Genomic DNA, 15806 nt, shown 5'->3' on the forward strand with positions numbered 1-15806 from the left:
GCGCCATCTGATATTTGTGTTATTGTGAGTGTTCTTACAATCAGATTACTCATGAGAGAAGCGTTAGGTATGCTGCAAGCTATGTTTTGTAAGAAAGTTGATGTGCTCGTATTAACTGGATACTCTGTTGGAGATACTCTATTGGAAATATTATGTTATGAAAATATCAACGCCTAACTTTCTTACAAAACATAGTTTGCAGGCTTGCAGCATACCTAACTTTCTTACAATACTAGCTCAAACTGGGCTAACAACCGAATACTAGCAAGAACACCCCCAATAACACTAAAATCAGATGGTGCAAGTGCACTTAAGACATTTAGAGCATCACCTGTAGTCATACTCTGTGCACACCCAATTGCTTACAATAATGCAGTTTTCGCCACAATGCCAATGCTTCAGTAGCAGCTGATTTAAGAGGAAAAAGGTAATGGTATTCATCAGTGATCTCTGCTCCTAAGCCCGCACGCCCATTAACTTTTTCACAAGCACCGTCAAATGTAGTTTAGCTCCCACATCCCTTCCAAATTCATTAGTGGACGTGACTGGTAACTCTTGGAATAACTTTTGGAGTTTTTTTTTTGGAAAAATTATCCGTACGGTGCCTGACGTTTGTCTCTTTATAAATTTTGGTACCTCAAGTTTGAAAAATATTAATACGGTACCTTAGATTTTCTGTCTGACCGAAAATTGGTACATATGACCGTTACCTCTGTTACGGAGGTTGCCAACTGACAATTTTTGAAGGATAATTTTATCATTTAATGTCTTAATTCTCACTAATCCCACCCATATTCCCACTCCACCGATTAGCACCACCGAACTTCTTTTTCGTCCTCTCAATCAGCATAAAACATAGAAAAACCCAAACTCAAAGCTTCCTTCTTGACAGATTATTTGCATAAAGAAATGAAAAGCCTCCTCGTTAATTTTCAATTTCATCTCAGATTGATGATTTGAATCTCTTGAGTCTGCTAAAGTTTTAATCTTTATCGAAAAAATATCAGAATGCAAGCTGCCAATTTCATCTCTGAAGAACAACTCTACAATTCGCCACCGCCACCGTCTTCCACAACTCCTCAACACTTCTCGCCAAGGACGAGCCGCTCAACACTTCTCGCCAAGGCGGAGCCGCTATGTGTGAATGTCATGTGTGATTCGTATTATTGGGTTTCTTCAAGTTCTTGAATTTTAAGGAGGAATTTTGGTTTTTGTGGTTGATTTGGTTTCTGGTAAGGAGTTGAAGCTGAAGATGGGTATGGATATGTGGCAGGTTGGTAAGGAGGATATGAACTATAAGGGTATGGATATGGAGCAGGAGGCTATTGAGCAGAAGGATATTGATCGGAAGGAGGGCAGACCCTGGGAGGCAAAGATTTCTTCTTTTTTGGGCTTGGTGACATCCATGGTGGCTATTCAATCCCCAGAACGCTGTAAACAAATTTGATGAGGAAATACTGCAGAGTTCGAGGCTTAAAACCAATATAAATATACCTAGAATAAAGGTAAAAGTAATTTCTCCATTGATGGAAACATTTCATCAGTTGGCACCTGACCAAATCCAAATTATACCAATTCGACATCAGCATATTAGATTCTCACGAATCTAAATAGAGTCCTAGTGAGAATACAATCCTATTCAACAAGAAATTCTTAATTGTATATACACCAAATGCTTGAATAACAAAGTGTGTTTTGGGATCACCTAAAGATGGGTGTAATGGGTGTCGATGTACAGCGTCCAGCAAAGTAAGTGTTTCAGCCAAGGAGGAGATGGGTGCCCATAACAACTTTGTGGGTGCCCAAATCATATTTGGACCAAAGCCACAAAGTTGAGAAAATAATAATAATAATAATAATAATAATAATAATAATGGAGACTTAAATTACCCATATACCCTTCAAAAATTATCAGTTAGCTAATGTCGTAACGGAGGTAATTAATCCGGGCCTCATATAAGTGGTGGCGTTTTGGAATCAATCTGGGCTCTCTACATGGCAGGGTTTTCTGGGTTTGCATGAAGATGGAAAAGAATAAAAATTGAAATTTTTATTAGGTGAGCTGAACAAACCGATTTTGAACCAAGCATCTCTTTCCTCCTTCTGTAATTTTGTGAAGAAAGGGGAGATTGGTGCCCAGATGAGATTTGGATCCAAACACTATACCCATATTGTGAAGCAAAAAGAACTGAAAAGAGAGAGAGTAGACGAAGAACAGTAGGGAAAAATAAGAAAAAAAAGTATAGAAAAAGAAAAATGAATTAAAACATGAAGGGACAAAAATACCCTTTAAAACATGTCAAGTGGCAAGCACCGTAACGGAGCTAACGGCTCCAGATACTAAAATTGGGTCGGAGTGAGAACCTCAGATACCAAACTGATAGTTTTGGAAGGTAAGCTACGAAAGTTTAGAATGACAAAAAAGTGGGACACTGTTTGGACAATTTTCCCTTAATTTTCACTTTTGTCAAACAATCGTCAAGATTATTCTATTTGGAACCTTGCTGCTTTGGGTGCAAGTTTTGGGTGATGTTTGGTTTGCATTGATTGATGGTCATTTCCAGTTGGCTTTAGAAAATTTCCAATGCTTTTTTTTTTTCCTTGTTCTTTTTTGATAAGTTGAACTTCTGGTTATGATTTGAAAGATAAGGAAGAAGAAGTGGAGAGAGAAAAAAAATTATCTATAACCATTTAATTAAATAGATAAATAATTTGAAAGATAATTATGTCATTTTAGTTAATAAAATAGGTAAAATGTCTAATACACCCTCATATCTAACATAGCATTGATGGAAGAGTAACATAAGCATGTCATTGATAGCAAATATAGAATTCAGGTATTGTGATTGTGAATTTGAGTTTTAAATTGGCCTTAACACTTAAATTAAGAGAACGACGGTGAATTTTTCTCAATTTTGAGATATAAAAACTGGAATTGGATCCCCTCCTGGTTATGTAACGAAAAAACTGCCCCTATTTATGTTAGCTGGATGAGACCAGCTGGTCAAGGAAAAGAGAAGGAAGGGTCCGCGAAGGAAAAAAAAAAGTTGTGGACCCCACATGAACTACGGTTATTGGAAAAGAGAAGGAAACCCACATGCTAATCTTCCGTTTGTCACTTGGTATTCCTGACCTGCATGTAGAGGTCAGTCAGGTGACTCAGGTCACAAGAACAAGGTCAAATTTTTAGTAGGTAGACGGAAAAGGCTGACACGGTCAATTTTATTTTATTTTCATTATAGAAGGAAAAGAGAAGGAAACTCACGGTCAATATTCTTTTTATTTCATTATAGAAGGAAAAGAGAAGGAAACCCACATTTCATTATAGAAGGAAAAAGAGAAGGAAACTCATGGTCAATATTCTTTTTATTTCATTATAGAAGGAAAAGAGAAGGAAACCCACATTTCATTATAGAAGGAAAAATAGAAGGAAACTCACGGTCAATATTCTTTTTATTTCATTATAGAAGGAAAAGAGAAGGAAACCCACATTTCATTATAGAAGGAAAAAGAGAAGGAAACTCACGGTCAATATTCTTTTTATTTCATTATAGAAGGAAAAGAGAAGGAAACCCACATTTCATTATAGAAGGAAAAAGAGAAGGAAACTCATGGTCAATATTCTTTTTATTTCATTATAGAAGGAAAAGAGAAGGAAACCCACATTTCATTATAGAAGGAAAAAGAGAAGGAAACTCATGGTCAATATTCTTTTTATTTCATTATAGAAGGAAAAGAGAAGGAAACCCACATTTCATTATAGAAGGAAAAAGAGAAGGAAACTCATGGTCAATATTCTTTTTTATTTCATTATAGAAGGAAAAGAGAAGGAAACTCATGGTCAATATTCTTTTTATTTCATTATAGAAGGAAAAGAGAAGGAAACCCACATTTCATTATAGAAGGAAAAAGAGAAGGAAACTCATGGTCAATATTCTTTTTATTTCATTATAGAAGGAAAAGAGAAGGAAACCCATGGTCAATATTTTTTTATTTTCATTATAGAAGGAAAAGAGAAGGAAACTCATGGTCAATATTTTTTTTATTTCATTATAGAAGGAAATTAAAGAGAAGGAAACTCATGGTCAATATTTTTTTTTATTTCATTATAGAAGGAAATTAAAGAGAAGGAAACTCATGGTCAATATTCTTTTAATTTCATTACAGAAGGAAAAGAGAAGGAAACCCACATTCCCGTCTGTCACTTGTATTCCTCACATGTGAACTAACATGAATAATAATAGTGTCAGAAATACGGTATCAATAAAAATGTCTCAGGGTTGCCTTTGATATCGTTACTGAAATATAGTTTTTAACGTTATGATAGAAATTCAAACATATATAGCTAACTTTATAAATATTATATCTATATTATAAAGTTGAGTGCTTAAGTTTTATCAAAATATGGATTGCTCAGAATGCCCTGTAATCCACTAAATAAAAACTCATAATGCAGTATTTTTTTTTTGTCTGAATAATGCAGTCATGTAAATAGTTTATTTTAGTACAATAAAAAAAATCAAAATCCTTTCAAAACAAAGATGTAGTTTCGGAGATGTGCTTTTCCAGGTCATTCGCTCAACTGCTCTTCCCAGATCGATCTCTTCAATCAGCATCGGTGGAGCGACGAGTTGATTCAAGAGGGGATGGCGGGGTTGCTGCTCAGATCGGTGATGGTTGGGTGCCCAGTTGCCTGGGTGCACAGAGCAGCGCTTCTTGGGCTTGGGCCCTTTTTGCTGCATCAGTTTCAATTTTGTCTTCGGGTCTGATATGGATCCGCATTTGGGACCCGGGTCGTACCCTAATTCGGATCTTGAATCCGAAACAGCTTCTCATATTGTTCTGGTATTGGTTCTGGTTCTGGTTCTTGAGTTCGTCTGCCAACATCCGAGTTTTTGACACCCTCGGTTGCTTTCGATCTCTTGGTGAGCGAATCACCTCTCCTAGGTGGTCATATCATCGGCTACAGTTACGGTTACTCTTCTATTTACACTGCTTTAGTGACATATGCAGTGCAGCGATGCCTTATGGCATCAAGTCACATGGTTACCTGGTTACCTTTCATCTCGATGCGATTGTGCATCTAGTTATGCGTTACTTTTACGTTATAATAGATGCGTCTGTGCATCTCGTTATGTTTTATTGCTTTCTTTCGATGTTTTATGCATTGCTCCATGTACTCCTCAGTTTCACTTAATATAGTTTGTCGTCCTTCTTTCAAAAAAAAAAAAAAGATGTAGTTTTATCTTTGAATGAATGAAGGTCTCATTTTGGCCTTAAAAAAAAAAAACACAAATAAAAAAAGACGGATCCGTGGCCACCTAAATTATAATTAAATTATACTCTAAATTTTATCCAGTAAATTTACTAACTATTAACGGCCGAGATTAAAAATAATTTATTAGTTCTATTCAAATAAATGCAATATATAATATCAAATCAAATAATTATGCATTAATATATTTCTTCTTCTCTCTCTTCTTTAAATTCTTCTTAATTAAAAATCTTATTAATGCATTTATTCATCTAGTCTCTACTACTATAAATGGAAGTCTAAATTCTCCCATACACTTGCTTTCTAAATCGAGATGGCGCCGCCGATTCCTACAGGACTTTACCAAAGAATTCAGACAGTACTCCTCATCGCACTTGTTCTGCTAAGCTGTCTCCGGCCTCATCAGGAGAGCAGCTCTTCGAATCCGAATCAGCTCGTCCTGTCCGCTGCAGATGATTTGGAAGCAGCGAATCCGACTAATCTTCCTGAGTCCAGCGGAGGCATCACTTCCCAGACTCAGCTGAGGCAAAGTTTAGGAATCCAGAGCCCCACCGGTTCACCTCCGGCTGACCACTCGGTGACGGAAAGAGAAGGTCATGTTTCTCAAAGTCCGGTTGCCTTGATACGCGGTCTCTGGTATCGTTCAGAAAGTACCTCTCCAGGCTTGCCAGTTACTCAGCACATGCAAAGGCAGCCACCAAACCCTCAGTCTCCACTTGGCTTTGACAACACAGTTACGCGTCTCACATTCCAGGCGGTTGTTGTCTTGGGTCTTGTAGGCAAACCACTTGATCAGTCAGACGGAATGCATCATTTGCACATCTTTGGAATGATCATGCTACTTGCTTTTGCATGTTCCTTCTCTGGTACTGTTCTAAGCCGTGCCTATCCGAGGTTAAGGGCAGGACGCTTCCTTGAGCAAATGGGGGTTCTTTCTACTGCGGTCGGGTTTTATCTATTGGCAAGTATCTTCCTTCCAAACAACCTCACATGGATTTGCTGGGTAGCTGCTGCTTATTCCTTCATAGTCTTTATCTTAGCTCTAACGGGAGAGCAGGGCGGTGAAGTTTGATCGGGAAAGCGGGGCGGTGGATGATTCAATAATCAAGTACACTGGCTCCATGTAAATAACTAATTTTTTTCGATTTTTTTTTTTGTCTAGGTGTTGACATAATGCACTGCAAATACGGTACCCACCAGAGAGAGCAGGGTACCGCATCTCTCCGCACCACGACGACCCTTATTTTTTTTTGATAAAATTTTTGTCAATGTTGTAAATTGCTAAGCTTAGAAATTTATGCCGTATAATTTGATTCAGGAGCGGATCTAGGTACGTATAGGGGTGGGAGGACTCAAGCGCTCCCCAAACTTTTGGGTTGAAAAATAAAACCTATATATATATATATATATATATATATATATATATATATATATATATATATATATATACAGATTTTATCCAGAGCGGAGTTCCGCTTTGAAATTAAAGTGTGAACTTCGAGTTTTGGGTCGCTTTTTGGTCTCATATCCACATCTAGACCGTTCAGTTTTTAGGTGCTAGTGTATAGATCATCTCTGCAAATTTTCAGCCAAATTGATGATCGTTAAGGTATCTAACTCGCTTAAACCAATCGACGGACTGAATCTGTCAACCTGAACCGTACTAGCTTTAAGGCAGTAATCAATGCCTTAACGATCATCAATTTGGCTGAAAATATGCAGAAATTATCTATACACTAGTACCTAAAAACTGAACGATCGAGATGTGGATATGCGACCGAAAAGCGACCGAAAAATCGAAGTTCACACTTTAATTTCAAAGCGGACCTCCGCTCTGGATAGAATCTGATATGCCTTCGTCAAAGGAAAAACAGATTATGTGCCTTCGTCAAAGCGACTGACGGAGAGGGAATCAAGGAATCAGCGATTACCATCAATCAGCACAATTATAGATCAATCAGCATTCAATGTATTTAATGTAATTGATATTTTCGTTGTAATTCTATCCCTATATAAAGGGACTATGAAGGAAAGATCCCAGATTTGCAAAATCTCAATGAAGGACCCAAAACAACATGAAAATAAATGCAGGGAATCTTCTCCACCGAATTTCGCCTCTAACGGATGGCGAACCCTAGCCTCTCCCTAACAGCGTTCTCTCTTGCGCTGATCCTAGTGCTGCTCCTATGCGGCGACGAACTCGACGGCTCCGGCCACTCAATGGTTGGACCTCTAGGTCTGCCCCTACCTCTTGACTCAAATCATGGTATTGTTGATCCTGCAATGGTTGGACCGCCCCCTTGGGCTGGGTCCTTTCCTTCTCATCCTCTCCAGACACGACGGGATTTCGTCGCCTCTTCCACACCTTGGTGGTGCCCAGATCTTAATCTGAGTCCAGGGAGACTGCACCGGTATCCCTGGGATAGTGGTGCCATTAAGTCACCGGATTTTGAAGGGTTCGATTCGAAGAATAGCATCACAGATGATGGCGCTGTGCTACTGGTATGGGATGGCACAATCGCGGGTGTCACGAAGCTGAGCATGGCGGCGACGCTAGTGGTCAGCGACGGGTTTATGTGGGCTCGGGAGCGCGGCTGGAACTGGGTGTCCAGATCATTTTGGGCTCAAATCCGAGCTCTGCTCTCGGTGACTCCGATGCGAAAGGCGGCGAGGTTGCCTTGGATTTTCTCCTGGCTGGGTTCCCGGTCGATGTCAATCCCGATGACGGCTAACTCGGGATGGCTCCTAGGGTTTGTCTTTGGTGGACCTTTTGGGCTGCTGGTTGGGCCTTGTGCCTTGAAGATGGATGTTGGACCTGGATCATATGGGTCCAAAATGACTAGTGGGTTTCTCTACCCATGTTTTAGCTAGTTTTTGTTTAATTAGCCTATTACTATGCAGTACTAGTTCATAGTTGAATAGGCTTGCTTGGAATAAGTGAGCAAGACATGTCGAATGAGTAGACCTATCCACTATGTCAAAAAATGCTTCATACCATACCCCTCAGACGACAGAAGACGTTTTTTCTGTTGTCTGATTTTTTTGAACGTCTTCAGACAACAGATTTAACTATTTATGTCGTCTAAATGGTATCAAAATCAACACCAATTCAACTTTTTCAAGTTTGTTATAATTTAGAGAATTCAGACAACAGATTCTGTTGTCTGAGTAAAGGGAAAAGTTTATCGGGACAAAAAAATTTTTTGGTTGAACGTACTAAAACTTAATGTGAACTATTTGCAAAAAAAAAAAAAAAAAAAAAAAAACAGCAGATGCCTAGCCTATACCCGAGTTTTCTCAACACTTGGTCAAAAAAACATAAAGTTTCTTTCTCAACCCTAACCACACGACAGCCGACCTCCTCTTCATCACCCTCATCCTCCGCCTCCACTCCCATCCTCCTTCTCCGGCTCTGACGCCGGAGCTCCGCGGAACTCCACACTCCCGATCCAGCTTCTCTCTCTCCTTGGAACTTCCAACCCGTCTCGGCGTGAGGCATCTCTGCCTCTCCGGTCTTTCAAGCCCCACCCAGCCCCCACTACCGAGCTCCTTGCCCAGCAACCTGCAACTAGCAAACCCGTCTCCGGTCTCCGATCTCCACCTCCAGCCCTCCAGACTCCCTATCCAGCTTCTCTCCTTTCAACTCTGCAACTAGCAAACCAGTCTCCGGTCTCCGATCTCCGCCTCCAGCCCTCCAGCCTCCAGGTATCTCTCTCTCCCTCTCCGTCTTCTTCTCCTCCTGGACAGTCCACTCCTCCTCAGCTCCTCTTCTTCTCTTCTTGTTGACTTCTTATTAATCTGAGCTTCTGATTCTGATTGGTTTCGTGATATGTAAATTGTGTTCGATTTGTCATTTGTGGCTTTCGATTTGATATTGTATTCTTGTTGGTTTTGAACTAAGGTAATGGTATGGACGGATGGACCGTATGGTCAATTTGAACTAAGGTAATGGTATTCTTCTCAGTTCTCACATTGACTCCGTCCCTCTCTCTCTCTCTCGTCTGCCATCTCTTCCTCGTCGAAACCAAATTGGAGCTCAAATTCTTTAGCTCTGAGCAAAATAAATCCGCTCCCCACGGATGGGTAATTCTCTCTCTTTCTTGATCTGTCGATTGCTTTTTCATTATTGCTTCCTCCCAAACAGAAAATCTGGAAAATTTATTGGAGAAAGAATGACAGTGTCTCTTTCCTCTCTCGTTGATTTTAACAACGTCGATCTCTCTCTGTTAGGTTCCAGTGTCTCCCTTCAATTCAGTGATTCAAAGTTTTGTTTTGTGTGTGGGTGTGAATTTGACTTAGGGATTTCAGGGAGGAAAGATTGAAAGAATTGGGGGCGATGGAGAAGGAGCTGGTGGAGGTGTTTGAGGAGGTGATGAAGGCGGCGGAACCCACGAAATCGTGTGACGGAGACGCCGAGGAAAGCAATTCCTTGAGCCTTGGCCCGGTTGGGGATTACATTGTTTATTTTCATTTCATGGATACTCTCGGCTTGAAGAGTAATTGCTTCTTTGAATCCTCTTGTAGCTGGAGGATAGATATGGGTCTCGAACTAACCCGTCATGTACAAGCCAAAGGTATAGAATTTCTATCGAGCTAGCTTCACCCAATACATTCCCTTATCAACACTAAGTTCTCTTTTTTTTTTTTTTGAACAATCCAGGTTATCGAATTTTGAGATATTTGTTGAGGTGGATTTGTTGATTAGTGGAATTAATCTGTTGTGGTTAGGTTTGTTTAAATCGTCGTCTCGTCAATTAATCTGTTGTGGTTTGATTTTTTTTTTTTGTTGGATTTTATATGAAGTTTAGGTTTGATAGCGAGCTGAGTTGAAGTTCTATGTAAATGAGTTTGAAATTTGTTCAATTTTGGGAAATTAGTGATTTTGATCAAGTTTAGATTTTGCTTTGGTGGGCTTACTGTTCAATTTGTATGATCATGTAGGGTGTTCTACCTGTTCTTCGAGTCTTGCACCAATAAGAAGGACCCTGTTGTGACATGGCTGACTGGAGGCCCAGGTTGCAGTAGTGAATTGGCTGTGTTCTATGAAAATGGTCCTTTCACGATTGTGAATAACTTGTCTCTTGTATGGAATGAGTATGGTTGGGATAAGGTAATTGGTCTCTGTTAATGCATTTCTTCCGTGTTATGGTTGGACATGATTGTGTATTTCCTTTGTTGTTAAAGGATTGATACAACTTTGGTATATGTTGTTAGAGGAGTTTGGTTATTTGCATATTTTTTGTTCAAATCCTTTTGAGTTTGGTTATTTGCATAAGGGATTTGTCTTATATGCATATGGTGCATGTTTGAGCTGAGAATAAATTAGACAGTTGATGCATATGGTGCACAAACCTCAAACTGTAGAATGCCTATTTGAAATTGCAGGATGGTTGAATCATTTGTTAATTGATGTTTTAGTTCCCATGCTTTTTTAGTTCCATATTCTGGCTGTGGATGATAGCATCATACATAGGAAGGTCAATGAAAAGCTATATAATATTTCTTGCTCTAAGGGTAGCTTTTGCCTGTCTAATGATAGTCCAAACATTCGTGTACTAATCCAAGCTTCCAGGATTGTTGAAATACCTTTTTTGTGGATCGGAAAGCCTTAATAGTTTCAGGCCAGCTAGGGAGGATTCTTTGTTGAAAATATGAAATAGCTTTGTTTAATAAATTATCTTTGCTGTGGCTTTGAGTCATGTCCAAGTAGTCAACAACACAAATGAGCTGTATAACATTTTGACTGCAAATTTGAATATCAAAGCCATGATAGAATCTCGCAACAAGCTCAAGAGTGTCTGCAGTAGCAGGGACACTTTGGAGGAAGTTGGCAAGATCTTCCTGCAGATTCTCTTCGAGTGTAGCAGCAAATGTGGCTGATTTTGCAACCAGAAGCTCCTGCACAGTAGATGGTTATAAACGGGAAATGTTATTGCCAAAGAGAAAAATAAAAATAATGAGCTGCATTCTGTTAGAGAAAACAAGATCAAAATGTAGATGATAATAAAGTTGTAGTAAGATTAGGAATGTAGGAGTTTCAGAATAGTTTCTTACTACGTCCATAGTGAATGGTTGACCACCAAGCACATTTAGTTGCATATCCGATGTAGACTTGGGCAACCTAAATAGAGTCAGAATAAAGTCTATGAATGAGTCACTAAAGGAAACATTGGATTTTGTTTTGCAGTGACTACTTTTGATAGTGGAACCGGGGCTTTAAGATAAGTACGGGCGAGTGTTTTTGCCAGTTCAAGTCTAGCATAACTAGAAATATTGAAATTTTTTGCTTGGAGATTTATTTGTCCGGTATGAATGTGAAACATGATTGTTCAATAGGTATGTCTGTGTTTGATAAAAAAAAAAAAAAAAAGATGATTATCTGTTGAAATTTTAATTTCATAGACATCTAATATGAATTTTATGTTAAAAGAGGTTTGCATAATATGAGTTGATCAATGGATTTGATCAGATTTTTGAGCTTGATAATCATGGATTTGATGTAGATATGTATCTAATTGTTGTTAAGTTTCTTAGGTGTCTAAATCATACAATGGCAATTTTTTAATAGTGTGATCTGTGGGTCAAGATGATCTGTGATAGAGGTAATGTTGTTAAGAGTTGAGATAACCTGGACAGATCAATTTTTGCATCTGCTGCTGAATAATTAACCCAGGTCCAAGTCTGTTTAGTGTGTTTCTAAGTTTAAAGTTCACTATGAATCTAGAAACTTTTGTGTTTTGCTCCAGAGCCTTGAAAGCAAGTAGTTCTTTTTACTTATTGGTGACTATTTTTTCTTTCTTATGTTGTCAGATATGTTTAAGTCCACTGTTTTGGTTAAAAAATTTTTTTTTTTAAAAAACATAGCATTTTTGGGATTATCCCATTCCAGCAAAGTATTATGTTTAGATTTTCATGATCCTCTTCAATCTGTGTAGTACAAATTTTTCTGTGCACTTTAGGTCTTCATTTATATAATCTGTCTTTGTTTATAACACTTTCTGTGCTTTATGTAATACTCTGAGCAGTCTTTCACTTTCACTTACTTTTGAATTTGGGTGTGTACATCAGCAAAGTGCTGTTTTGCCTCTTTTAATTTTTCCTACTTTTTCAATTTGGTTAATAAATTGTAAACTATGAGTCTTGATTCCTAGATCCTAAACCCTTGAAAATATTAATGTCAATATCAGAAACCGTTTTCTCCAATGCACGTACTGAGAAAACATTCTACCAGCTTAGACAAAGTAACCAAAAGAAATGCATTTGCTTGAGAGAAGAAAAGTGTTTCATTGAGTGCCTTTGAATTTTTTTTTTTTTTTGGGTAATGGTTTTCCAATTTCATGCTAGGATATGTCTGTTGGAGCAAAGGACAACTTCCAAAACCAATTTTGGGCTGGAAACCAAGATAGTGGCAGCATCCATTCCTTTTATGATGTCGCTGCTAATCCAGATTCGTATGGCAAAGGCACAAGATTTTTCAGACAACTAGAACAATGTATATGTAGTTTTACTATATCTACTATAACGTAATTTCAATGTAAATTCAACCATATCAATAGTATACCCGCAGCACCGCGCGGGCATTTTGCCTAGTTTTATCTATATGCCAAATATGAGAAGTACTGCATGTCTTAAGGCCATCCAAAGTATAATACTTTCTGAATATTTGAATTGAAGATATGTGACTCTGTGTCTATTGGTTTTATGTTCCTTTGCAAGAGCTGTAACAATGCTCTTTCCTTTCTTTTGCAGGCATCTAATCTGTTGTATGTTGACCAGCCTATTGGTACGGGATTCAGTTATAGTTCTGACAGACGTGATATTTGCCACTCTGAAATTTGACAGATGGTGTTGGTAACGACCTCTATGACTTCTTACAGGTGTGTCATTTAGCAAACTGATTCTAAGACTTGTGGTTATTTCGTCATGCATTATATGAAAGAAAATGTGGAGGACAAGAACTTGGAGTTTGCTACCAAGGTAAGAATGATCAACTGCATATAGGCATATTTCAGTTACTGAACCTTATTATGTCCAGTAAATTTGAGAAGCAAATGCAGCAAGTCCAGTATAGGCATAATAAGGTTGATTTACTGGACTTGCTGCAAGTAACTTTGAGAAGCAAATGCAACATAATAAGGTACTGGACTTGCTGCAAGTAACTTTGAGAAGCAAATGCAACATGATAAGGTTCATATTATAGGCATATTTCACGTTTGCTACCAAGTTATAATGGACTTGCTGCATTTGCATCATAATAACTTGCTGCATTTTCTTGTTTCAGTGGGAAAGGAAATCAAATCTTGCTTACACACAGAAGGATATTGATGTGGTTCGAGCTGAATGGGCAAATCATGTTATGAAGTTCTAACTTTGGTTCTGTTTAAGGTAGATGAGTAGCACCAAGAACTGCTTTTGGGCATTTATATATAACTGATGGAAAGTGTTGATGAACCTAAATTATGCATGCAGTTGCTTTGCCTAGCTACTCTTTCTTTACCTTATAGGTTTTTGACTTAGTGCAATATTAGGTAAATGATCGAGATCGATGAGATGGTTTTTTGGTTCTCTTGATCATTATGTAACTGTTGGCTAGGTTTAGAGTTGGAACTATGGATTGTATTTTGGATGATGTTGATGCAATTAATGAAACGTAGCCATCATTTTCAATGCAGATTTTAGTCCAATTTTATGGTTTTGATGATTGTAAATGACTGATGTTGAAATGGTTGAAAGGCAACAGATATATGCAGGTTTATGTTGTATCAAGAAAATAGAAACAACAGAAACAAATGATCATCTGTTGTTTCTATCAAGTTCAAACAACAGAAAAGTAGAGTTCAAATAGCTCTCAGACAACAGAAGTAGGTGTTGATATGTTGTTTCTATCACGTTCAAACAACAGAAAAGTAGAGGTCAAATAGCTCTCAGACAACAGAAGTAGGTGTTGATATGTTGTTTCTACCAACTTCAAACAACAGAACATAACTAAAACAATGGTTGAAAGTGCAAACAAACAACAGAAAAATGAGATTGAATACTACTTCAGACAACAGAAATTTGAGTAAGACTATACTCTAAGTGACATTCAAACAACATAAAACAACTAAAACTGTAGTTGGAAACCAAATCTAACCACAAGAATCAAAATTATCTGTAGTCCAAACAAATCTCAAACAACATAACTCATGGTATAAATGTTGTTGCGTACGAAATCAGTCAACATATAACTGTCATTGTTCTTCAAATCAGACGACAGAAGCATCAACTAAGCTTAATATTGGTTCAATCAAACGACAGAAACATCAAAAACTCCGTCATCTTACATTAACTACATCGACAGTTATTTTTTGAATCCGTTGATGAAGTGAATTTCCAACAACATTAATATGTAGTGGTATGGTGTTTCAGACGACAGATAGACTCCGATTCTTCAATATTAGGTACTTCAGACGACAGAACTTAAACTGAATCTGTCGTCTGAGTAGCTTATAAACGACGGAGAATATCTGTCGTCTGAATGACTTAGAGACGGCAGCCACTTAGACAACAGATTTTTACTTCATCAGACGACAGATATGGTCTGTCGTCTGAAGCATTTTTTGGCATAGTGATCCTATGTACCACCGTGTTACCTTCACAACTCTCTGTCTGTCTATAGATGGCAGCGGGAGGGTATGTAATGGCTGCTCTGGCCTGACCTTTTATTAATGAAAATCTCTATGATGATGTTTATTCAAAAAAATATAAAGGGACTATGAAATGAAATGAGTAGACCAATTCCAATTCTCCATTTTATTTTTACATACATACATATATATATATATATATATATATATATATATATATATATATATATATATATATATTACGTACGTAATTAGGAAAGATAATGTTCCAATGATATAATCAAAACAGATTAAATACAGACTTGAGACTTCCTAATTAAGAAAGGAAGTTCCAACTTTCCTAATTCTCTAATAAGCACTTTCGTCAGAAATAAATAAATAAATTAACGAGGCTTCTTTGCCAAGGAGAAGGAAGAAATATGAAGGTCTCCACATCGACAGTAGTGATGGTGTGGCAAAGAAAAAACTGGTGGAAAAGTAGGCTTCATTGGCAAGAATGGACAATACCACATATATTTGACTTCGATACATGAAATTTGTTGTTGAGACTTCAGACCAATTGTTCCCATGTCGCTTTAGCCCAAGTTACATCCACTGCAGTTTTTTCTTTTTTCTTTTTTCTTTTTTACATTGAAAAGCCCCTCCTAAAATTTAAAGTAAACTTACGATTCCCACCGTAATGTTTCTCTAACTATAAATACTCACACTATATAAATACTCACTGAACCCAGCTCTCATTTCCCATTAAAATGTAAGCGAATCCTTCCACTGATCCGAGCACCCTCTCTCAAACATCTCCGCCTTCTTTATCTCTCTTGCAACTTTGGTTCTATAGAAGACCCTCCTTTAAACCTTCACTCTTATGCTTAATTCTGCATTGTTGCATCTCAGGGAATGCTATGGAT

General features: G+C 37.9%; 1 long non-coding RNA gene across 1 annotated transcript; it reads left to right on the forward strand.

The window, feature by feature from the left end:
* Nucleotides 1-10225: 10225 nt before the first annotated feature.
* On the forward strand, nt 10226-13946 carry LOC133706718 (uncharacterized). Its single transcript, XR_009844697.1, has 3 exons — nt 10226-10385; nt 13025-13252; nt 13557-13946. It is a non-coding gene; the product is annotated as an uncharacterized LOC133706718 (long non-coding RNA).
* The last annotated feature ends 1860 nt before the right edge of the window (nt 13947-15806 follow it).

Source organism: Rosa rugosa, chromosome 1 (assembly GCF_958449725.1).
Source record: "Rosa rugosa chromosome 1, drRosRugo1.1, whole genome shotgun sequence".
Lineage (NCBI taxonomy): Eukaryota > Viridiplantae > Streptophyta > Magnoliopsida > Rosales > Rosaceae > Rosa > Rosa rugosa.